This window comes from Lissotriton vulgaris, chromosome 11, assembly GCF_964263255.1.
Source record: "Lissotriton vulgaris chromosome 11, aLisVul1.2, whole genome shotgun sequence".
NCBI classification, from domain to species: Eukaryota; Metazoa; Chordata; class Amphibia; order Caudata; family Salamandridae; genus Lissotriton; species Lissotriton vulgaris.
In genome coordinates this window covers 249,190,575-249,217,692 of record NC_141699.1, presented here as the reverse complement: position 1 = coordinate 249,217,692, position 27,118 = coordinate 249,190,575, and the positions used below count along the sequence as shown (strand labels likewise).

The window sequence follows — 27,118 nt, the reverse complement described above, 5'->3', positions numbered from 1 at the left end:
TCGAAATAATCTACGCCTACTGGGGATTCCTGAAGGAGTGGAGGCTGATGACTCATAGCGATATGTTGTCAAACGTTTGCTTGACACCTTTCCTGATCATGCAAATTGGAACTGGGATCATGAGGTCCAGCGGGCACATCGCTTCCCCTTTAATCTAAAAAAGCGACAGGACGGCAGCAGCTTCAGCGGGAGAAAAACCCAGGACCTTTTTAGCTTTTGTGGAGAATTTTCTTCTTAGACAGCCGGTCTTCGACCAGGCTCGCCCAAACTCCCAGAAAGGGTCTAATGGGGAATGTTTTTTGCGAAGCCTGTTTCTGTCACGCTACAGTAGAGCGAGCTAATAGCCCTTTTTCAGCAGCAAGGTGCTCAGGTGTTCTTAATGATCCCAGCTAGATTAAAAGTTATTACTATTGGATCAATCCAGATCTGTTTGTCAGAAATTAAAGCTGGGGAATTATTTAAGGAAATCAGTGGGAAGAAAGGGCCGAGCTAAGCTATATTCCTTCTGATTGAGGTTAATCTCTTAATCTCTTCTAGTATTCCGTTATTTACTGTTTCTTATTGTTGTCACTGTTGGTTATATGAGAGCAGCAATACAAGCATTCCGGACAGGCTTGCTTAACTAGGGAAGGGCACCTTTTTGCGGGCCAGAAGATCTTTTTTTTCCTTCTTTTTTCGGCAGTTAAGCATGGGATGGCCCGGCTGCGGGGCACACATGGGATGACCATCATTCAGGGTTACTAAGTGATACTAAGAAGCTTGCGATCTTGATAGAGCGGAGGTATCTCAGGTACCCCTTTTGTTTACATGTTCACAGTAATTGCAACCATCCCCAGTGAGCTCATCCCTGTCCTGAGCTCCTAAGTATTTATAAAAGTTTTGTATAGTGCGAACATGACCCTGGTGGGTATCAGAGTGCTTCACTGTGTGGGTAGGTAGGGTACAAAAAGTGAGACAAGAGCAACCAATACATATAGGTTCAAGACGTGAGCAACATAACAACGTGATTCAGAGCACTTAAAAATTAGTTTGGATGGATCCATTAATTGAGAAGAACATGCAATGTAAACAGTAACAGTGCGATCATAGCCGGCCAACACTATTAATCACCGGATTACACACATATAAAAATAACAATCAGGTAATGGGAGAAAAACATTCTATAAACTCCATACAAAGATGTGTAATGGTGCGCTAACACTGTTAATCCCAGGTGTACAATTGTGTCATAGACAGCCATAGCAGCAGAGAGGAGGGCAGTATTGAAGCAGCTGAGCTAAGGACTTTAGGGCAGGAGCTTTAAGATTTTTTTCACTTCTTTTTTTAAAGAGCCCAAGACATTGGCGCTAATGCATGAAAGTTACCAAATTGACTTCCATAGTGAGGCTGCAGGCCTGTGTGATGTTGTTTTTCCATTAAGAAAAATAGCACAAGATGTTTTTTTTGTGCATGGATCTTGGGTTGGCCATGGGGTGATCCTGGGGGGGCCTGACCTACCTGGAACACCCTCTAAAATCAGGCGTGGCTGCAACAGTACCCTCTACCCCAGTGCTTTAAATGGACAAAAATAAGTGCAGGTACTCTTCAAAAGGAGGGATAGACTGGTGGTGGTGCTTGTGGTGAGCATAAGAGTGGTGTAAAGGTGAAACAAGGGGGGGGGTGCTAAATTTTTTTTACCTTTCTAAGGTTTTTATGCAATAAATATGCATGCATTTTTAGAATATCAGATGTATCTGTCTATTAGCTTTTTCAATTAATAACCATTTATATAGTACTTACTAAGGGGTCCATTAGGATGTCGCGGTGCTGGCGGGGCGGAAACACGTCTTTTACCGCCCACGAGCAGCGGAACTCACGTCCGCCATATTAGTATAGCAAAACATAGGTCATTTCCCGTCCACGGCGGAGCGACGCACACCGCCATCAAAGTGCGTCCGCCACCGCGGCCGTGGTAGCCAATGGAGACTGACCGCCGTGCGGAATGACGTCCGCCCTGCACCACAAATTAGGATGGCCAAACAGGCAGACTCACCGCAGCGGAGACACCGCCCAACCAGAGACGGCGGAAACTCGATAGCGGAGCGCCATAGCACAGAGCCTGTCGTCACCACCTGTCATGAACGCCATGGACCCAGCCCTACATATGCATCTGGTCATGTACCTGCTACTGCACCCTCATCAACTGGGCCGCCGCGGACGACGGCGCAGGTACGCAAATACACAAATACAACAACCAACACACAGGCTGACACAGGGTCCAAGTCCACCCCCTCCACCCTGCTGGGGGTCACAACACATCCACAAGGGCACCCCTACATCACCCACCTGCCAACAAGTCCCCCCTCTGCGTCCGGGACACACATCGAGAAGACACTAAGAAGACCGCAAGCTTCTTAGTATCACTTAGTAACCCTGAATGATGGTCATCCCATGTGTTCCCCCCGCAGCCAGGCCATCCCATGCTTAACTGAAACTAAAGATCTTCTGGCCCGCAAAAAGGTGCCCTTCCCTAGTTAAGCAAGCCTGTCCGGAATGCTTGTATTGCTGCTCTCATATAACCAACAGTGACAACAATAAGAAACAGTAAATAATGGAATACTAGAAGAGATTAAGAGATTAACCTCAATCAGAAGGAATATAGCTTAGCTCGGCCCGTCTCAATCGGGTTTTCGACCTAACCTAAGTACTGAGACAGCGCTCTTGGAGGTTTCAGAGATTGTTAAGGAGTCGCTGGATGCCGGAGGCAGGGTGATGTTAGTTATGTTAGACTTGTTGGCGGCTTTTGACACCGTCCCCCATGAGGATCTCCTCACAAGACTACATGACATCGGTCTAAGGGGGACAGTGCTCAACTGGTTTTGTTCCTTCCTAGCCAACCGTCGACAAACGGTCTGGGCCTCCCCTGGATCTGCCGAAATGTCGCCTTTGGGAGTCGGAGTTCCTCAGGGCTCAGTACTGAGCCCTACTCTATTTAACATCTTTATGACCCCTCTGGCGACATTGGTGGAGTCCTACGGGCCCAGATCGTCTCATATGCTGACGACACCCAGCTTCTTTTCACCTGCCGGAAGAGCGAAGAATTCGATGGGGAAAGTATCCGTGAGTGCCTTGGGGCTGTTTTTAACTGGTTCCAACTGAACAGCCTCAAGTGTAACTCGGATAAATCCGAGATACTTTTCTTTGGATGCCCATCGGAACCGGACTGGCATGGTTGGTGGCCTGCCGACATGTTCCCTCCAGCTCATTCTTCTGAGTCGGCCAAGAACTTGGGAATTAAAATTGACAACGGGCTTACGCTCAAATCCCAGGTGTTGACCCTCACAGGAACATGTTTCGGTATCCTCAGGATGCTCCGAAAGTTCTTTCCACTGCTGTCTGAGGAACATCGGAGAATAACTGTTCAGGCCCTTATTGGATCCAGACTGGATTATGCTAATATCCTGTATCTTGGTCTTCCGGAATACCTCCTACAGCGTATGCAGGTGACCCAGAATGCAGCTGCACAAGCCATTTTTGGCCTGCATCGTCGAGCCAGTGCCTCGAATTTGCTGCAAACCTTTCACTGGCTCCCCATACGGAAGAGGATAATACTCAAAGCGATGACACTAGCTCATAAAGCCTTACACGCCACGGGTGCCAAATACCTACAAAAGAGGCTGGCTTTCTACCTGCCGACACGATCTTTAAGATCAGAGTCACTGGCACTCGCAGTAGTCCCCCGTATAAAGAAAGCCCGTATTGGAGGACGGTCTTTCAGGATGCTGGCCCCTCAGTTGTGGAATTCTCTACCGCTGTCTTTGCGGTCCACATCTAACTTGCTCGCTTTTAGGAAGGGTTTAAAGACCTGGCTTTTCACTGGCTAGAGCTTTTTAGTCTTATCCTCTGGTTCTGCCTTTCTTTTTATTTTTGTTATGCTTTACCAGTTTCCTTTTCTGGGTCTGGAGCACAAAGCGCCGGGACACTCCTTTTGGAGTAGCCGCGCGCTATAGAAGACCCATAATAACATAACATAACATAACATCAACCGTGAACTAGCAGCAACGTTCTGCTCGTCACAGAAGCGGTCAACACATGCGCACAATGCAGAAGGCAGGGCCACTACAAGACATGGGAAGGGCACAGAGACCACAGGGACACACCACCCCCAACCACACATCAACACACACCAGCAAGTCACAGGCCAGGTGCCCATCCTGTGCACCCCCATGCACACCAACTGGAAAGGGGCGACCATTCGGTCCCCCCGAACGTATGGTGGAGTACCACGATCCCCCCGGGAAGCCATCTTGGGCGGGAGGCGTGTCTCGGCTGGTATGCCCGAAGCGGCGTAGCCGGGGCGCGCCTTTTTCCCGCCCTAGAGTGGGCTGGCCTAGACACCAACGCGGCCGGCCACGCCCTCGGAGGCAGGCGGGGGCGGGTTTACGCCCACCCTGAAGACGGATAAAAGGAGCAGAAGCCAAGAAAGCATCCTCTTGTTCCTGTGCTCTGAAGCTGCACCTCCCCGCTGCACGTGAGCTCGAGACGGAACGAAGAGCCAATTTTGAGCGTAGTAATCCCTCTTTTTGTCTTACAGATATCCCGTCTAAAAATGCCCAAGAAGGTCGGAAAGCGGGTCGGTACCGATGAGATGCTCCGTATGCTCATGAAGGAGATAGCCGATCTGAAGAGAAAGGTTGAGGCCAAGGACGGGGAGGGAGGACCGAAACGGCCTTTAGCGGGAACAATTCCCGGTGGAAAGAGCAAGAGGCCTAGAAGGGGAGCACTTGGGGGGGAGACCCCGGTTCCCGAAGCGCCACGAGAGGAGCCAACCCCGGCGCCAAAGGAGGGGAACCCAATCCCTGTAGTGGTCACCCCTGCGAACAGGGAGGATATGCCCCCCGAGTTGGCGGCGCAATTGGCAGCGTGGTTGGGGAACGATAGCGAGGGCGCCACGGCTGACGACGCCCGGGCAGTGATGAGACAACTGCGGGAATCGAGGGAGGCTGCGAAAGCTCCATCTCCTGTTCTCCCGCAGGTCCCAGCGGTTGGAAGTACAGCAGGCCCAAGTTCAGCGACAAGCGTGGGGTCTACTTCAGGTAAGCGGCCATTGCCGATTGTAGGGGGGGACTCTGCACCTTCTCGAAAGGAGAAGATTGCCCAGCACGTCCCACTAGAAGTCAAGGAGTTGATTTGGGCGGACAAATATGTAAACATGTTTTCATTGCTTACCGACCATTACGAAATCGAGCATGTAAAGAGTCAAAAGGAGCTCATGCATCCGAGTGTTTGGCGCGCTAAAATGGCCGCCTTTAAGGTTGATGAGACCATCGGTACTTGGGGCAGAGCGTGGGGAATTTTTACTTCCATCATGGGGGAACGCAGACCTGAGTTGTTGACCGAGTTACCCATCTATCAGTCACGTATTATGGAGTATTCTGTGGCATATGGGGGCAATCAGTGGTTCTGCTATGATAATCTGTTTAGAAAAGCTAAGGAACATAACCCGTTGTTGTCCTGGGACTGTTACGACTCTGTGTCTTGGCAAAAAATGGAGAGTACAGGGATGTTGAAGGTGCCATTAGTAGGGAGTAACGGGGGGGAATCCTCCCGCCAAAACTCTGGGACGCCCTTTCGGACAAGTTCAGGTAACGAGTCCCACACGAAGCCGAGTAGCAACACAGGTAAAAGGGGGATATGTTGGAATTTTAACAGGGGCAAATGTACCAGGCCCCAGGGGTCATGCAAATTCAGACATGAGTGTGGGGGATGCGGGCAGCCATCCCATCCTGAGTCCATGTGCAGAGCCAAAACGGGTGATAACGGTGGTAAGGGAGGCGCCAAACAGGTCTAATATAGTCCGAGGGGCGCCTTTACCGACCCCGATTGATACCATGGCAATGATTCCTTGGCTCAGCGAATACCCAGATTATGCTTCCGCTGGGGTGTTGCGGAACGGGTTTTCATATGGTTTCCGCATCCCAGTGGGGGATTTTCAGGGGGTACCGGACTGTAAGAATCAAATGTCGGTCTTACAGCACACGGCGGTGGTTCAGGTAAAGATTAGGAAAGAGGTGACTCGAGGTCGTGTCGCCGGTCCATTCGATTTCCCGCCAGTTGCTAATTTTGTGTGTTCTCCTCTAGGGGTGGTTCCCAAGAAGGACCCGGGGGAGTTTCGGCTGATACACAATTTGTCAGCCCCACATGGTCTTTCCGTAAATGATGCGATAGATCCGGAAGTATGTTCGGTGCGGTACGCATCTTTCGATGAGGCCGTCGCCATGTTGAATCGCCTGGGGCCCGGGACGCTGATGGCCAAATCGGACATCGAGTCAGCGTTCCGGTTGCTCCCGGTACACCCAGACGATCAGCGTCTCCTTGGTTTCCAGTTTCAGGGTCGCTATTACATGGATAAATGTATGCCAATGGGATGCTCGATTTCATGTGCCTATTTCGAGAAATTCAGTTGTTTTCTGCAGTGGGTATTCACGAGGAAGACAGGTTTTCAACATGTTATGCACTATCTCGATGACTTTCTGTTTCTGGGGGCAGCCGGGGATTCTGAGTGTGGACAGGCCTTACATGAATTTTGTGTCCTAATGAATCAATTTGGTGTGCCATTAGCGCCAGGTAAGACTGTCGGTCCCTCGACCTTGATCGAGTTTCTGGGGATCGAGCTCGACTCAGTGGAAGGTTGTTTTCGTTTACCTAAAGAGAAGGTGTTAAAATTCAGGTTATCCCTTGAGACATGTATTCGTTCAACGAAAGTGAACTTGCATCAATTGCAACAGGTGGTGGGTCAGTTGAATTTTGCCCTAAGAGTAATGCCGATGGCGCGCCCCTTTTCCCGCTCGATTGCACAGTCCATGGTCGGCTTGAAGGAAGGACATCATCGTACGAGACTCTCGGCGGAGGTTCGTCAGGACATGCGCATTTGGATTGCATTCCTGGCGGATTTCAATGGTCGAATTGTCTGGAATAAACCAGCAGTGTCTTCCGAGGAGTTGGGACTATGGACAGACTCGGCGGGGAGTGTGGGTTTTGGCGCCATATTGGGTACACAATGGTCGGCGCAAAAGTGGCCGTCATGGTGGCACGAGTGCGGGTTGACGAGTAACTTTGCTTTTCTCGAACTGTTCCCTATTCTGGTGGCCTTGAAAACATGGCCTGAAGGGTTTAGGGGTCACTCTGTGGTTTTCTGGTCTGATAACATGACCGTGGTTGAATGTATCAATAGTCAGGCAGCACGTTGCAAATTGATTCTGAGACTACTCAAGGAAATTGTGTTATTGTGCATGCAACTAAATGTACTGTTTAGGGCGCGGCACGTGCCGGGGGTGATGAACCAAGCGGCTGATGCGCTCTCTCGTTTCCGTATGCAGGCCTTCTGGGGTTTTCTGCCCACAGCGGACCCGGTGGCGGCACCCTTTCCCGAAGCTCTCTGGTCTCTCGGTGCCCCGAACTACAAGACCTCGTGGGAGAGAGTTTAGCACCCAGGACGAGGAAGGCATATGAAGGGGCGTTCCGTTCCTATTGGGCCTTTTTGGGTACTGCCGGGAGGGGGCTTTGGGGTCTGGAAGAGTCTGTAGTAAGATTCCTGCTCTCTTTACGTCACGCAGGCAAGTCAGTGGCTACGGCCCAGAGGCATAGGGCCGCCATTTCCTTCATGGCAAGGGCTCATGGGATCCAGGACCCGACAGCGTCTTTCGTTGTGCAGAAAGCGCTACGTGGGTGGCAACGCCTTGAGGGTCGCAAAGTAGACGATAGGCACCCGATAGGTTTGGATAGGTTGGCCCTGTTATTTTCCGTGCTACCGGTAACATGTTCATCCCAGTACGAAGCAGTGTTGTTCCGAGCCGCATTTGCATTAGCATTCCATGGGGCTATGCGGATAAGCGAATTAGTGGCAAAGAACAAGCAGGATACGATGGGGGGACTGTGCCGGGAACACATTCAGGTCAGAGGGGAGACAATGACGGTCTCTTTTGTAAAGTCCAAATCCGATCAGGACGCAATCGGGGACTGTGTAATCATCCAGAGAATCCCCGGGTCTGCCATGTGCCCTGTTGGGTGCGTAGAAGCATATTTAGCGCAGAGGGGGGCAGCATGGGGGGGGACATTGTTAAGACACGCTGACGCCACCCCACTGACGAGGTTTCAGTTTCAGCGGGTGCTTGCGATGTCGATTTCTGCCGCGGGCTTGAACCCTGGCGATTTTGGGACCCATTCCTTTCGGATAGGGGCTGCTACGGAAGCTACAGCCAGGGGTCTGAATGTTGATCAAATAAAACGTGTGGGGCGTTGGTCCTCGAACTGTTATAAGAGGTATGTACGGTTGCACATGTTGTGAAGCTGTAACGATGTACTCACGCTTCTTGTTTTGTTTGGTTTTCAGTTGCGCAAGCCTACGAGGCGGGGCGGACTGTTCAGTCGACCCGACACCGGGGGGCCAGCGGTCAGACATTACCGGCTGTGAAAAAGGAGGTGTGGGTCGTGGGCCACTCATACGTGAGGCGTGCCGCGGACGTATTCAAAGCAGGTGACATGATTCACGTGGCTGGGGAATACGGGTACAGTATGTCCTTCTACGGAAAGGGCGGTCTCTGTATTGACCAGTTTCAAGCATTTTTCGAGGGTTTGTTAGGGCGGACAAGGTCACCGCCGTCTGTAATCATAGTACATCTTGGGGGCAATGATTTGGTGACAACTGGTAGACGACTTCTTCTTGAGGCGATGCTTTCCACGGTAAGTTGGTTGGCAAGAAGAGTTCCAGGGTGCACAATTGCATGGCCCCATATGATCCCACGGAAAGTGTGGCGGGGGGCTATTTCTGTTTCTGCGCTGAATCATTCAGTAAGGAAAATTAATAATAAAATGAGTAGATTGTTTCGTTCAAGTACACTGCATTCTGTTTCGCATGGTTGTATTAAAGGGGACAGTATGTATTTGGGGGACGGTGTTCATTTGTCCCGGGTGGGGAACGAGTTACTCATAGGAGACTTCTTAGCCTGGTTGAAGGGTTTGCAGCATGACCTTTAGGTAGGAGTGTTTTGTGGGGGGTCCGGATAGCCGGTCAACTATCCGGCCTGTGGCGGTAAGGTCATGATCGGTGAGCAGTAATTGGAAGATCCCTATGAGGGGGCGTCACCCATTACGGATGGGAGCGCGTGGGGGAGGTGGCCAATTGGCCCCTCAACGCGGAGGCGGTCCTGTCTAAGGAGAGGCCCCCGGAAGGAAAGGAAAGGTGGTCAAGGCCCCTTCCTGGATAGGAGGGGCTACGGCCCCTCCTGGAGAATTTCCCGGGGCCAGGACATCTGCGACGGCAGATGGGTAAGTTGTGTGGGGTGCGGGAGGGGGTTTACGCTACCTTTTAGACACCTCACACGATTCCTCGAACGACCGTTAAATGGCGTCGAGTCTATTGGGGCCCCCGTCAAGTACAAAGGGAAATTGGTAGATGCACTTGAGGTACGCCTCGGTGCGGTCGCTCCTCTCACAAGTGAGGGGGGTATGTCTGGGTTAGGGATCTGACACCGGTTACGACCTTGCCGTTGGCCCTTAACGTTAGGATGTACAATTTCAAGTCAAATGTTTTGTAGGATGTTAGTTCGGCTAGGAGAACCTCTGTATTAGAGATCTGTTAAGGTTAGCCAAACATCGTAATGTGGAAATGAAATTGTACATAATATGAAACTGTTATTTTAATGTTTTAATTTTGTTTCATATTTTAATAAATACGGCCGGGAAGGGTTTCCTCCCTTCCCGCCTTCCAAAAATTCAAGAACTGTTTCCGGTTTCCCAATTCTTGGGGATTGTGTTGAGAGGGGGTGGCGGGTATCTCGGCTATATGGAAAGGGGCGACCATTCGGTCCCCCCGAACGTATGGTGGAGTACCACGATCCCCCCGGGAAGCCATCTTGGGCGGGAGGCGTGTCTCGGCTGGTATGCCCGAAGCGGCGTAGCCGGGGCGCGCCTTTTTCCCGCCCTAGAGTGGGCTGGCCTAGACACCAACGCGGCCGGCCACGCCCTCGGAGGCAGGCGGGGGCGGGTTTACGCCCACCCTGAAGACGGATAAAAGGAGCAGAAGCCAAGAAAGCATCCTCTTGTTCCTGTGCTCTGAAGCTGCACCTCCCCGCTGCACGTGAGCTCGAGACGGAACGAAGAGCCAATTTTGACCCACCCACCAGCCCCTGAGGACAGCTAGTTGTGTTGAGTAAGGATTTGATCTGGTAACTCTGTTTCTTGCAGGTTGTAATGATCGTCGTGAAATTTTGAATATGCAATAAAGATTGGTTATTTTCAGTTTGTTTTGCAAATAAAGTAATGTTGCACTAATGTCGTTCAGTATTCATGCTTGTAATAAGTCATGTTCATTTTATTGTTTAGTAAATTAGATAGAATTGTCGTATTTATTTTGGTCGGGCGGTAAGGTCATGATCGGTGAGCAGTAATTGGAAGATCCCTATGAGGGGGCGTCACCCATTACGGATGGGAGCGCGTGGGGGAGGTGGCCAATTGGCCCCTCAACGGGGAGGCGGTCCTGTCTAAGGAGAGGCCGCCGGAAGGAAAGGAAAGGTGGTCAAGGCCCCTTCCTGGATAGGAGGGGCTACGGCCCCTCCTGGAGAATTTCCCGGGGCCAGGACATCTGCGACGGCAGATGGGTAAGTTGTGTGGGGTGCGGGAGGGGGTTTACGCTACCTTTTAGACACCTCACACGAGTCCTCGAACGACCGTTAAATGGCGTCGAGTCTATTGGGGCCCCCGTCAAGTACAAAGGGAAATTGGTAGATGCACTTGAGGTACGCCTCGGTGCGGTCGCTCCTCTCACAAGTGAGGGGGGTATGTCTGGGTTAGGGATCTGACACCGGTTACGACCTTGCTGTTGGCCCTTAACGTTAGGATGTACAATTTCAAGTCAAATGTTTTGTAGGATGTTAGTTCGGCTAGGAGAACCTCTGTATTAGAGATCTGTTAAGGTTAGCCAAACATCGTAATGTGGAAATGAAATTGTACATAATATGAAACTGTTATTTTAATGTTTTAATTTTGTTTCATATTTTAATAAATACGGCCGGGAAGGGTTTACTCCCTTCCCGCCTTCCAAAAATTCAAGAACTGTTTCCGGTTTCCCAATTCTTGGGGATTGTGTTGAGAGGGGGTGGCGGGTATCTCGGCCATAAAGCACAGCAACAAGCAGGCACACATCCGGCACCACACAACAGACAACCAGGGATACAGCCACTGCATGAGTGGCTGAAAGGAACACAAAACACCAGTGCCACACAAACTCAAGGCTGACAATACTTCCCAGCACATACACACACCCTGGGTGTATCCACAAACAGAAAACACACACAGGGTAGCCTGAACAGATACCTGACCAAAACTACACACAAACACCACAGGAACACCCCACCCCCCAACAGAAGCAGACATACCCTGCCAGCCAAACTGTGGAAAGGCAATGTGAGTACAAACACAACATGAATGCACAACATCATCACTCACGACCTAAACACACACACAACACAACACAAATCACACAAAATTGCATCTGCACAGAACTACACTGCCACATCAAACAAACCACACATGCACATGAAAGCACAAATCAACAAACACTATAGGACATCAGTGGATGCATATCAGGCAATGCCAAGCCCACATACCCACAGCACTGTATGTACAACAAGCAGTGTGTGCACAACAAGCACAGAACATGACTGACACAACCTCAACACACACACCACGAATCAACACAGCACAAAAGCAACAGCACACCCAGGAAGTGCAGCTACACCACAGTCAACACACAGACATGCAACACAACAACAACAGGATGCACTATTCTGGGATACAAGAGCACAACCAGCTACACCAGAGCACTGGGCAGCACACACACCTCAAGTGCACAAGGGCAATCCACACTGATGAATAGCACAAGAACATCACACATAAACCAATGTGGCCATGTCCAGAGTGGAACAGCACTCTTAGCCCAAAAACTGCACCACAAGGCACAGTCTCACAAATGAAGGGATGGGGAGGCACATACACATGTAAACAAAGGGGACAGCTGACATCAAAATCAACTGACTTGCATGTCAGTAGTAGACCTGTGAGGTGTGTACCATACACAATTAGAGGGAATGCAGACACACAATGTCTAGGCACAAGTGGCACACATAGGGGATGGCATCACACCAAACACCATGCCATACAGGAGGAGAAAAGGCACCATGTGCCTGCAGTGCAAGAGAAAGTCACACACAATGCCAGTGAGGAGCAGCGGCACACACAGTCCACACAAACACACACAACACACATTTATGATCAAACAAACAACACTGATGTGCAGGTCACACACTTTATAAGTGACCAAAACAACAAGGAGGAGTCACACAGAACTGCATGGACACACCAACACACTGCACAGTGCACAACAGACAACTCACACAAGTGCATACAATCATTTACACAGGGCAGGACAATCCAAACAACAGGCACACAACTCCTGGCTGCCACGTGTGTGGCTATCACAATCCAGGGGCACACACACATCCACACACACTAAAAAGTCACACCCTTCACACTGCACACCTCCTCACCACCCAAGAACACACATCTCATGTAGGCCAGGGGACCAGGGCTAAGGGCCAACACAGGATGACCATACACATACACAGCTGGGAACATATACAGGAATAACACACATACACCATGACAGTGCCAAGCCTGCATGCAAACCTGTGCACAACACCACACCCTGTGCTGGCAGGGTACCCCAACCTGACATGGCAACAACATAGCCAACAATAGGAAACCACTACAAATAGAACTGCATGACAGGTAAAAGAGCCAACACAGAAAACATAAGTATCAGTGTCTGAATGGACTGAAGACCCTGTCACCCCTGTTTAAAAATGTGATGCTGCCAAAGAGCTTGGCAATGTTGAAGTGACACATAGAGCATGGGGCACAGGCAACCAAATGCACACACAAAAATAACTTTAACCAACAAGGACACTGACAAAACACACAACAGGAGTAACTGTCTTTATTCACGTATTGCAAAGATGTGACAGTAGAACAACTGTACGCAAGAGCAATGTACAAAATGCTGATCAAATGCAAGATATCCTGCACAAGCAAACTACAATCAGGAAGGCCGGTGTCCATGGCACGGGAGACTCCAACACAGCAGACCAACAGGGCCACTGTCCATGGCACAGTTGAGAGTACAACACAGCAGAGCAACAGGGCCAGTGTCCATGGCACAGTTGAGAGTACAACACAGCAGAGCAACAGGGCCAGTGTCCATGGCACAGGGGAGACTCCCACACAGCAGAGGAACAGGGCCAGTGTCCAGGGCAGGTGGCACAGCAAGTACATGAGAGGCTGCACAGGTGAGACTAAAAACACAGCAGAGCAACAGGGCCAGTTGGCATGTCAAAGTACATAGTCAGGACATGTTACTCTGTTATTCCCTAGGGCACGAGACTGAAAAGTCTGGGTAGCGGGCAATGTGAAATGACTCAGGCCTCATAAGGACCTATCTATTTAGGGTGTTTTATGTGATGTCATCCTTTAGTCCAATCTCATGGCTCTTAAGTCTGTATACCCACGTCTGTTCTCTCATCAGAAGCAGTGTTTTTTTTGCCTGTTTTTGGATTACTTGGTTTGTCCAGCACTGTCCATGCTTTGTCATTTATTGTATGGTGCTCTTTCAGATAATGGGTCGTGACTTTACTGTTTGACTTTTTGCACCAAATGGTGCTTCTATGCTCCGTAAAGCGTATTTTTACTTTTCTCGTAGTCACGTGCCACCTTCGGATTACATTTCCCTACTCCTCTGTGTGTGTTACAGCAATAGGACTCTCCCAGCCATAAAATTTACATTTTCCAGCTCAAACCTTTTCCTGCCAAAACTAGCCACTTCAGTAAGACCTTGCTAATGCCTACCTGACTTTATGGTTTTTTCCTTGGATACAGGTTGCAGCCTTGCCCCACTGAAGGAGTTTGACTTTTATTTCAGAGACTAAGGGCCAGATTTAGATCTTGGCAGAAGGGTCATCACATGATGTTGTCATTTTGGTGTCATTTTGTTAGTTAAATTATTTTTTGGAGTGAACATCCTCAAAAACCAATGGCAGCCAGCCACCAATGGATCCAATATGTCCGAGACTACCTGCACTGAAATATTTTCATCCCCTTTTAATGTGGAGTGTTGTAACATATATAGGTCTGATTTCCAGGGTGGCCTGGGGTGGCACACTTTATTTCACCCATGATAAACTCATCCAAGAAAAAAAATGTTTATTTAGCAGCAATTTCTGCCGCTGCTATTCTCACAATTTATTTCTGCTTATCTCTGGATACTGTCATACCCTCTCCTTTTTGTGAGGGGTGCAGGTTGACTCCATCATGACATTGAAGTTCTTTATGCTCTCCACCCGTACAAATTCCATATTCCAATTTCTCAGTAACCAAAATATTAATTCTCTACGCCAATTGCATACTACTGAATCCCTGACAAACTCTCTGGTCAAAAGCTTGGTTATCAGTTGGACAGAGCACCAAGGTGCTATCTGAACATTATTCTACCTTTCCAAACTCTGATTCAGTACCCCTTATTGCCACTTTGGTACATGTGTGTCAGCCAAGCATAGGGCACTATTTAAATATGATTCTCAATGCTGTCTCCTCTGCATGCTTCAACACCCTCTGCATACTACGCAAGACATTCATATGGATCCCTCCTTGACTCCAGGAAAGCGGTCACTCACGCACTCATCAACAGCAGACTTGACTACGGCAATGCCCTCTACACCAGAATCAACAAAAAACTCCTCCACATACTCAAGAACGCCGCAGCCAGATTAATCCAAGATATACCACAGCACAACCACATCACCCAACACCTCCACGACCTCCACTGGCTCCCCATCGAAAGAATAATAATTTTCAAGTTGCTCATGCATGCCTACATGACCCTCCAAAACACCGGACCCCAATACCTCCTTCCATACCCACAAGAGAAACCTCCACTCAGCCGACCTCTCCCTAGCCACCACCCCACGCTTCTACAGGACCAGAGCAGGTGGAAGTTCCTTCTCTTACTACCCAGCCAAGACCTGGAATGATATCCCCCTTCACCTCCGACAAAGCCTGACACTGCACTAATTCAGGAAGGACCTCAAGACCTGGCTCTTTCAGTGACCCCAACGGAGCTGCTCACACCCACCCCTCAGCGCCTTGAGACCCTAATAGGTAAAAAAAAATCCCGATCTGCCATCACTCCATAACGCAAAACATCAGCAGTTGGCTGTTTTGCCTGACCCCGTGATGCCGGATAGCAGGCCGTGCGGAGCCATTCAAGGTCTGTATTTAAATCCCACAGCCAGAATTTCAATAAATGGGAAACTGATGGAGCTGATTAGAATATCATGCGGGACAAGACAGGGTTGTCCTTGTTCTCCACTGCTCTTCGCTCTATATATTGATCCCTTTATTGCGAAAATTTAAATCTACCATTCCGACGATCTGCCCGTGGTGGCCCCTGACCCGCAATTAGCCACTAAATCTAAAACAAGTGGCTCAGGAGTTCGGGAAAATATCTGGATACTCACTCAACAAGAAAAAAACACAGATTATTCTAAATGAAGGAATCAACTGGGTGGACAGTAGGGTAGTACACAAAGCCAAAAAATGGAGGTTACCATCATCAATACTACAAGAAAATATGATTCCTTTGGCAGTAGAAACGGAGAGGTAACTTAGCCAGATTAAAAACCTACACCTGACTATAGTGGGGTGGTGCAACGTTTTAAAAATGATCTTTTTCCCAAAGTAGCTCTACTTCTTCAGGGCTATCCCTTTAGAATTTAACAAGATTATGCTCCAGAAATTTGAAAACTCTTCTCTCAATTTGTCTGGGCCTATTCACAGCCGAGGAGGGCCCTTAAGCTACTTTCTCTTCCTCGGGACAGAGGGGAATGGGTGTTTCCCAATTTAAAATTGTATTACTGGGCCACAGTATTACAATATTGTACTGAAGTGTTACATGAACAGCTAGGTATGGCCACTACGGGACTCACGTCTCCTTTTACTTTAGTACTTGGTGAGGAGACACAGGGCTGTTTGTGGTGGCAACTTGAATTTGGGTAATATAAACGGGTCAGATTCAAGACCCTGTTGAGGGCCCATAGGGTTTTCTCCAATATACGTAGACTTTTTGGGATAGGTAGATTACATTTCTACAGACCTATTAATAACAATACTAATTTACCAGCTATTTTTGAGAAAACATATCTCCCAAACTGGTATAAAGCAGGTATTTTAAAGCTTGGAGACTTGCTTACCACTGAAGGAACCCGACCGTTTAGTGACCATAAAACTCAATTTAATCTGAGGTTTTTAATTATTTTGATATACCGTATTTCTTGTCTTGCAAGGTTGGTGGGTTAGCGGAGTTCGCAAAAAATAGACCTTATTGACAAACTGCGGGAATCCACTTTACCTCGTATCGGGTATATATACTTGGCATTGAATAGCCAAATGTCTGATGATTTGGCTAAAATAGAAAATAAATGGCAGTAGAAATTGGATGTTCCTTGCAATAATTTCCTTCTCCCTCTGAGCTATGCACAGAGTGATCTGTTGTCAGCTAAATTACAGGCACAATTTTACAAGACTGGATTTATTCTGTATAGTACACCTAGCAGAGTTGCTAAATGGGGAACAGGTAAAGGAAAGCTCTGTCCTAGATGTTTGGTATTTAGTGCAGACGCAGTTCATATATTTGCTACCTGATTGAAATGAGAGCCACTATTTGATAAAATACAACATTTGTTAAGTAGAATTTTATTGCAGGATACCCAATTAACTCCAGCTATTATTATGCTAGGGGCACAAGACGTGGTTAGTAGGAAGAACGGGGAGCGTTAATATTTGTAGCCATGACTCTATATATAGGATCTGTATAGCCCCTTCCTGGATAGATCCAAATCCTCCACTGTTCTCTCAATGGCTGGCCCGACTGGTAGCAACTTGCAATCTTGAGAAGGCCATCTATGCTAAAAAAAGTACCCGGGCAAAAAAAAAAGTATTAACTATTTGGGAACCCTTAATTAGGTGGATTACCCAGAAGAATGGCTAGGGCTCCTATAATCTGTATTATATGTTGATATTGTAGCCTGTTTTACAAAAATCGTAATCTTAATAGGAAATGGCTATTTATTAATCTTTTCTCTTTTTCTCTTTGGTTATTATTTCTATAATGTTTGTACAAGGTTTGTACAAAGGTATGACGTATTTGCTTTGTTAAGATTACCTTGACGGAACCTGTGCTTTTATGCCTGTTGGTTTCAACCCCATTTATTCTATTGATTAATGCACAAAGGAAATGGCTTCCACTATTGGTAAACTTTATGGTATTAGTTCCTAGGGTGTATGGTGGGGGGGGGGAGGGTTGGTTGTAATAAATTTCTTAATCTCAATTTTTGATCTTTGTACCACATATTTTTTTTTAAAAAGAGAGACCCCAATAGGTGAGTAGTGCATTCTACACACACCTGATTGATTGATTGATTCTTTGGCCTTCACTGCACTGCACTGCTATGAACAAAGATCAATCATCTCTCATCCCAGAACTACTCAATGCTTCATCATTGTTCACATCCTTTACACATACCCACCATTGAACTTCCAGTAGAAGTCAACTACAAAAACTACATGGAGTCTCTTGGGGATCTACTCACTGATAATAGAATCAAAATTCTGCAATATGCCAACAATGCACAACTCTGCTTCATGGTCTCCCATGTTCAAGACTTCTAAATGCCTCTGCCTCATCCAGAACTGAATGTCTAGCACTTACCTGAAGTTCAGCACGACCAAGACGCAATTTTAATTATTTGCCAAGAATAACAAGCAAAAATAGCGCAAACCTAACACAATATCATGATTTCTAGTGGCTTTGAACCTCAACTTTCACCCAATAAAAAGTCACTTGGATATACTGACTTGGAAATAAAGAAGTATAAAAAAAACCAAAACAAGGCAAATGGCCTTTTCTTTTTTTTCTTTTTTGTAGTTAGTCCTCATTGCGCCATAAACAGGTAGACTAAATATGACAAGATTTTTTCTGCATTGAGGGGACCATCTTTACCGTGCTGCCCTGGCACTGCCCCCTAACACACCCTATCCGGTTGGGGGTCCACACGTGTAGGGTATCCTATTCACTGCTGGGCACCCGCTACGCACCTTGCCCACTCATCCCTTGTTGGGAGTCAAGTCCTGTAACGGCAGCTCTCCCTTCTTCTTATTGCTGTTGTGCTTAATCATTGGACTTCCACTTTTTCCTTGGTACTCCATTCCAACAATTCAACAGTCCCAGTATTGTTCCCATATATCCCAGAGTTCTTGCCTCTTGCTTTGTGTTCCCACCCTGTCTAGTTTCTTTATCCTATGAACTAACCCCAGCCATTCCGCTTGAGTAGGCAGATTGTGGTTAACCCATTTAATGCAGATCTCCCGCCTGGCCAGTAGTATGGAAAAGAAGAGCAGGTTATTTTGCTTTCAGTTTATTATGGGTCCTCCCTTTCTATCCGTATCACCTTCCAATCCAAAAATGACAAGCTGCAGGCTTACCTCTATTTTGTGGTTTAGTACTTCAGAGAGGATCTTACCCACCTCTTCCCAAAACACCTGCAATTGGGGGCACCGCCGGAACATGTGCATATTGTCCACTCTCTCCTCACCACATTTGGGACACTCTTTCACCACTCCTCTTCTCAGTTTGGACAGTTTCTTTGGTGTCCATTAGGCTCAATGCAGGGTGAATATATGGTTCTTTATGAGAGGTGTAGATTTGAATGTATGTCATTACATTGCATACTAATACCACGCATGCCATTGCATTGCGGGTATTACTATGCGATGTCAATGACAAAGACATGCCATTACAACACAAACAATTACCACGACTATGCCTTTACCACGCATCCCATTAGAAACGCAAAGGCATGCGTGGTAAAACTATATTTGTGGTTAAAGTTTGCAAGGTGAGTGACTACCCTACCCCTACACAACCCTCCCTCGACCTCCAGTCCTCTTCCTACAATAACACTACACTACCCTGCACGATCCCCCAACACTACCCTAACACAGTACACCACACACACACTACAACACTATCCTAAACCCTAATGCACTACACTACACAAACACCACAACAGTACCCTAAACCCTAAAACACGACACTACACAAACAGCACAACACTACTCTAAACCCCAAAACACTACACAAACACTACAACTCTACCCTAAACCCTAAAACACTACACAAACACTACAACACTACCATAAACCCTAAAACACTACACAAACACTACAACACTACCCTAAACCCTAATGAACTACACTACTCAAGCACTACAACACTACCCCAAACCCTAAAACACTACACTACACAAACACTACAACACTACCCTAAAACACTACAATACACAAACACTACAACACTACACTAAACCCTAAACACTGATACTACCCTAAAACACTACACAAACACTACAACACTACACTAAACCCTAAAACACTACACAAGCACTACACCACCCTAAAACACCACACTACAACACTACACTAAACCCTAAAACACTGACACTACCCTAAAACACTACACTACACAAACACTGCACCAAACTCCAAAACACTGACACTACCCTAGTACACTACACTCCACAAACACTACAACACTACACTAAACCCTAAAACACTGACACTACCCTAAAACACTACACTACACAAACTCTACAACACTACACTAAACCCTAAAACACTGACACAACCCTAAAACACTACACTACACTACACAAACACCCTAAAAGTACTCTAAAACGTAAAACACAACCCCACACAACACAAACATAACAACACTACTTTGACCCGACCCTAAACCCTACAAAAGTAACCCCCACCCCAGCACAAGCCCACTTACTTCTCTTTCCTCGTGGTTCCTCTCCAGCATCGCAGTCTCTGCTCCCAGTTCCTGCTTCCTGCTTCGAGGGACGGTGCACGTCGTTGTGAGGAAACAGCTTCAGTTCCAGGGTTTGCAAAAATAGCAGAGTCTATGTCGATTCACAAATGGAAAGAAGGACGCTGCCTGCCTATGGGGGACCTATATCACAACGGGCGGTGTGTCACATGGGATACTGCAGAGGCCTCATTTGTGTTGGGCGCGGGACAGTATTTACAATATGCAAAGATTTCACAAGTGGCCAGGGAGATATGGCCATCATTCCCAGAGGAACCTCCGGTAACCAGAACCCTACAGGTAATGTTGTCTATAGCGCATGGGAGGCATATGATAACCCACCTCTACAAAGTGATCGTGAGGACCTGCCGTGGAAACCATTCACATTTCAGGCGAGATGGGAAGAAACGATAGGTGAACCCTTGTCAGAAAAGGACTGGTGTAAGATCCATGAAGGGGTAAAAAGAGGGAGTTCCAATGCCCGCTTTAAATTAATACAATACAGTTTTGTTCATCTGGTCTATCTTACCCCACAAACTCTCAGTAAAATTTACCCTGAGCGCTCCAATACATGTCCCAGATGGCAAACCCCGGGGGCTTACTTCATACATGTGGTATGGACATGCCCGTCAGTGGAGGCTTTTTGGGTGGAAGTTCTACAAAAAATAAGAATTGCCACAGGTTGGGAGGTTCCCAAAGAAGTGCGGACAGTAATATTGGGTCTTTAACCAACAATAAAAAATAGAAAATTGAGCAAGAAATTTGTGAATTTAGGCCTAACACTTGCAGAAAAAAAGAAGAAACTTCCTTCTGAAACTGTCATAATTTGCATGTACTGTGGGTATAGCCGATGTTCTTTAAATAGTACTCTAATGTTTTTTAAATGAAAGCCCTGTAATATTGGAACAAGTCCGGGCTGGCAATCCCGCCATGTTCTTTCTTCTTCCTAAACCTCTTCCACGCGATGCCAAGTCCTCTTGAAGCCCAGATGAAACTGCTGATATCACCCTGAATTCTGTTGAACCACTCTTAGGGATCTGGAGTTAAAAATATAAGTGAATTTAGGGAGTATCATCTTCTTTACTATATTGGACTGACAAAGGAAGGACAGAGGGAGACTCCTCCATGCATTAAGGAGTTTTTTAGATTCCGCTAGAACTTTATTAAAATTTACTTGGGCGATTTTCTTAATTTGTCCCACAATCTGAATGCCCAGATACCTGATCTGTTGCTTTACCATAGCGTTGTTGCACTGGCTGTTCCACTCCATGATCTCTGTCTTTTGATGGTTTATGTGATAGCCAGAGATTTTTCTGAACTGCTCAAGTGTCTCTAATATTCTTGGAAGTGAACCTGTCAGATCATCCGTAAATAACATTAAATTGTCTGCAGAGAGTGTGACCTTCTTCTCCCAGTTCTTATACTTGAAGGGAGATATCTGGAGGTTGGACCTTTAGGCATTTGCTAGAGGTTCTATATAAAGGTTAGACAACAATGGGGAGAGAGGGCACACCTCTCTGGTCCCCCTTCCAATGCATATCTTCTCCTTAAGGGACCCATTTACTAGTACTTGCGCTGAGGGGGTTCTATATAGAGAAATTACCTCCCCTTTGAAGATACTTCCCAGGTTGAAAGCTTCTATTGCTTTATGTACAAAGGACCAGCTGAACCTGTCAAACGTGCAAATGGCCTTTTCTATCATCTCAGCCAGGGTCTGAATTAACATCACTGTATCCATCAGAACTACCCCACAACCCTGCTTGACTTCAGAAAAGAGTTGATTATGATCCTCTTTAACCCCTTGCCTGCTTATGACGGAACCACGCTGTCATGAGCCATGGGCGGCGTGTGCTCATGACGGCATGGTTCTGTCATACTGCAGCTGCTCTGCCCACGCGGCATTAATTCCCCGCCTGTGTGGGCGAATTAATGAGCGGGAAGGGCCGTAATGGACCCACGCCGTCATGAGCACACACTGCCCATGGTTCATGACAGCGTGGTTCCATCACAAGCGCTGAAGCGCCGCGCCCACCCATCCCCCACTGCGCCGTGGCAAAATTTGCGCTGCGGCCAAGGGGTTAAAGAACACTGCATCATATTGCAGTAACAGTCCACAAATTATTTGCTTTTCAAATCACTTGTGGACTGTCTACTTTCCTTTGATCTTGTACAGACTCAACTGCCTTTAGACTAAGTTTTCACTGTACAAATATCACATATATAGATGCATTTATACAATAACTCACCCACTTCATAATGAAATGTGTCCTTCTACCATATATCCACTGAAGGTTCCATTCCAAAAAAATGCACACAAAAAATAGCCCCTTATATTCAACTCTCTTTGGACAGAAAATTGTAAATTCAATTTAAATATGGCTTTCTCCCCCTAAAAACATTTTTGTCAAAATTGTCAATGAACAGTGCTGCATACACTCTTTTCCCTGGTCGCAATTCTGCAAACGAAACAGTAGCACGTGTCTTATTTGCTTTTCATGCATAATCTAGTCTGCGTTCAAAGTGGATTAAGCTTGTTTGGAAGCAATTGGGCATGCGCTGCTAAACATCTGGTCTGAGGATTTTGAGAAGAGATTCTAGATCCCTTTATACCTGCTCTACTGCTAAGTTCTTGGGTTGTATGTGGATCATTAGAAGTAAGGCCCTAAAAAGTCAGGTGTTGAAAGCCTAACACCACCTAAAGTTTATGGGCCATATGTATCAACAAACCCTTTTGTGATTCCTAAATAGCGATTTTTAAGGAATCACTATTTAGGAATCGCAAAATGGTATGTATGAAGAATTTCGCTAATTTTTAGTGATTCCTTAATCTTCCTTATTTGTGAATTCGCATTTTGCGAATTCGCAATTAAGGAATAATTTCCAATGCATTCCTATGGGCAAGGAGGCCCATAGGAATGATTGCGAAATAATTCTCAAATTGCGAATTCGCAATTCGCTAATCGCAATTTGAGGATTATTGCAAGGGTGCAGGGGTGTCTCAAAGACACCCTGCTGAAGCCCTTAAATGTACATGTTTGTGCATATGGCGCACATACATGCCCTAAGGGCATTTGTGTGCATCACATGCCACCTTCAAAAATGCCAAATTGTGCATTATTTAAAGAATTCGCAAGTTACCTTCAACTACAAGTTGGTGGTAATTTACGAATTCTTAACCATAATCTGCAACCCAAAAATGCTACATACATAGCATTTAAGGAATCGCAAAATTGCGATTCCTTAAATGCTATGGCAAAATAAGGAATCGCAAAACTTTGCTATTCCTTATTTTGCAAATATTTCATACATCCCAAAACATGCAAAATGGCCGTTTGCGATTCACAAAAGGCTTGATACATATGGCCCTAACTTTTTTCCTAGACCCACTGTGATAAAATTGTCTGCGATTGCAATAGTATTTTATGCATTCATTTTTATGATTATATATTTGGGGCCAGATGTAGGAAGGCTATTAACGGTCGATAACGGCCAAAATGAATGAATTTCAGACGTTACCGACAGGTAATAGGCTTTTCAGATGTAGGGGCCGAAATTAACGATTCAGTAATTTACCGAATCGGTAATTTAAGGAATCGGTAAATTACGGATGTCTTAAATACTGATTCGGTAAATTACCGAATTCCTAATGTAGGGAGCACTTAAATGAGTGCTTATCCCATGTTAGGATTTGTTATTTACCACCAACTACAAGTAAATAACGAAAACACCCCAAAAAGCAATTTTATGCAATTTACCGATTCGGTAATTGACATTCATTCCTATGGGCCTCCAGGCCCTTAGGAATGAATGGCCATTACCGAATCGGTAAATATCGATTCGGTAAATACCTAATCTTAACAATTCGGTAATTTTTACCTAATGATTTGCTACATAGCATTTACCAATTCGAAAATACCGAATCGGTAAAATTCGGTATTTTCGAATCGGTAAATACTATTTACCTACATCTGGCCCTTAGTGTTTTATACTACTTAAAAGTAACATCTACGGTAGATTGAATCGGTGCAGTAATAGGCCAATGTTATTTCTTGTATTCCAGTTGTGAGTAAAGTACCACTGCAGGATCTGTTAAGCCCTGACTGATAAGAAAATTAGTCTGAATTCAATCCTCAACTAAAGTTGGCACGAAGGGCCCCCTCAGATTTAATTATGCTAGTGGTCCAGTTAGGTCTGTATGATTTAAACCTGACCTCAACTCTTGTTAGCTATAGCACAGAGCAGGAAAACTTAAGTTAGGAGAAATGTGTAATTTATCAATAGCAAAACAATTAAAAAGTAGAAAACACATCACAATAAGAATTCCACTCCAATTTATAAAATTTGAGCAAATCTTAATGACCAAACAGACATCAAAATGTCAAAAATCATATCTAAGGAATTGGAGATATGATTTAAAGCAATGTTTAATAATTCTAGCACCAAAAGTGAAAAGTGACTACTCAGGTATCTGGTCACCAGGTCAAAGTCAAAAGTTAAGACTAACCGTGATGGAGCATGGGACGGAAGCAGGTACCAGGATTGTCCTAGTGGAAAGTTTATCTTCTGACTGGAAAAAAAGTTCTTGTTGACGGGGTGCTTGGTGAGTTGGTTTGCAGGCTGGATCTGATAGAGGGCTCATAGACAGCAGCTGGCTCAGTGTGAGCCTCGGCTCCAGAGGGATGCTCAATACTCTTGATGTTGAAGGCAGGAAAGCTCTCAGTGAGTGAAGTCTGAAGGCAGGGTCCTAGAAGTTGTTGTCGTTGGGAAGGGTGGAGTGGGGAGGAGCATGCTTGACATTAGTCGCTGTAAAGTCCTCTATGTTCAAACTTAGAAACTTTTATGGAAGTGAAGATATTCTCAGTGGGGCAAACCAGAAAGTTCAGCCTGACTGGCAGTTTGATGTCAGCAACTACTGCTTAGGAGTGGTTCAGTAGCACTTGCATGTCCTTTTGGAGGCAAGTTCACAAAAAGTTTCTAAGGGCCTAATTATGAGTTTCCACAGTTGCGCAGCAGTGGCTGTCTAGCACACGCTGCATCAGTGGTCCGACTGCCGGATTACAACTTGGGTAGTCAGACCACTATGGCACAGTTGCAACCGCCAGGTATCAGAGATCCCTGGCAATGGTCTGAGGGCCGCAATATGCTTGGTGGTGCCCTGTGGCACCTCCAATCATATTACGAGTTTCCTCACTGCCAGCGGTCTCATGGAGGTTTTTATTCAACAAAACTACTGGCGGTGAGGAAAGAATGAAGTCCCTACAGGATCCCCTCTTGAACCTGTCTATGGAGGTACATGCAGGGGGGAACAAGATGTACCCCATTCCTGCATGACATGGACTGTACAGTCCATGCCATGCAAGAACTTGCCCGCCCGCCTGCCAGACCACAAAAATACTCTTAATCTGCTGGGTGGGTGGTGGACCTGTTTGGTGGTGTGGTAGCGGGCCTTAGTGTCTAGTCTTTCAGTTTTGAAGAATACAGTCTAACACCAGCCAATGGTCAAGGATCGGTTAGACACAACTTAGGGGTTAGTACTCAATCTCCCAGAATCCACCAGCTGGGTCCATGGCAAATCCAGTTGGAAATAGTCAGGTGGGCTCTTTAAGCTGTGGATATCGTATAGCTTTTGTGTACCTGGAGCTTAACAGTAGATTAGCCAACTAGCTCTTGGGAATAACCTTTTGTCCTGGGTGCAAGTGTAAGCAGTCTCAGCACTTGGGGTTTTTCTCCACTGGTCAAACAGCAGGTGAACACTTTTGCCTGTCTACCAGAGGTCCAGATGTGTTCTGAAGATGGTAACTATAGATCTCATGTTTAAACCTGCCACTAGCTTATAGGTAGTGAAGACTAACTGAAAATAGGAAGAAAGTTCCCACGGCCAACCTTATCCACTTTGACATTACTTTCAAGGGGATTGCCCCTGAAGACTTGCACATTGCTATGGTCTGCCAAAATCTAACATGACAGAACCTTTCTTACTCTAGCCAGGTCACTGGGCACATCCCTGAGGTGTGTTTAGGAAAAAGGGAAACTCTTCCTGCAAACTAGTTGCTAAAATTATGATTGGTGCTACTCTGACTCCCTGGACAATATAAGGGATAGGCGGTGGTGTTGGTTACATCTGCCAGTTGTGGGATATGACCCTTAGAAGCTTCTGCAGTGGTGAACAAATCCACCAGGCCATCCTGTCAGGTAGAGTTCGCACCTCATACAAGCCAAGGAACTATTTCTCTTTCTTGGGAGCCATTCACACCTCCCATCAGGCTGCCAAGTGACAGTCAGGGATTAACTTTGAAAAGGATACCAGAGGCTTTAGGCAGAAAAATAGTGACATTCTAAAGTCATTATTTTTAGTATAGTTAGACAAAATTCAACTCTGGCAAAAATGTGGATTTTGTTTACCTATAAAAATGAGTCTTTTAAATATTTTTTTAGCTAGTGCTAATCTTTAGTTATTTTTTTTAAGAGAAATAAAGTAACCTAGTGTTTCCTATGCCACTGACAGCCTTGCTTTAGTGAAAAAACGGTCTGCGGCCATTTCCACTGTAGGGATATTTAAAAACATTAATTACATATGTCCTACTTTTTAATGCTTAGGACTGGTAAGGCCTACTTTAGGAATGACTTACTACTATTAAAAAGAAAGATTACGCGTGATAAAAGGATGGATTTGAGAGGCTGAAATGGCAATTTTAAACTGTCTAGCTAGACTGTAGTGGAAGGCCCAGAGTCATGTTTTCATTTGTCACTTTAGTGGTGGGGACAATAAGTGCCACCGTCCACAAGAGGCATTTAACTTCCAGGCCCTGAGTATACAGGGTAGGCAGAAAACCTGGATCTAATTCAGGGCCTACATGACTGCACGGCTGATTGCCTACTTGATGAAGACCAGCTAACACCAACAAGACCCAATTCATAATTTTTGGGACAAGCACTTCTACCTGGAACGTTACCTAGTGGCCAAAAGAGCTAGGACAGACACCCACTCAACATGACTGCCCAAGTCAATACTGTTATTGCCTCATGCTTCCGTACGCTCAAGATGCTGTGAAAGGGTTTCAAATAGCACCCAATATACACCTGGAAAACTTCCACGCATGCCTT

The 27,118-nt window shown here is 46.3% G+C and overlaps 1 protein-coding gene across 1 annotated transcript in view; it reads left to right on the top strand.

Annotated features, from left to right (window-relative positions):
• The window catches only part of LOC147679577 (solute carrier family 2, facilitated glucose transporter member 11-like), a 510,350-nt gene that overhangs the window by 234,848 nt on the left and 248,384 nt on the right, over positions 1-27,118 (top strand). The gene's annotated exons all lie outside the window — the stretch shown is intronic.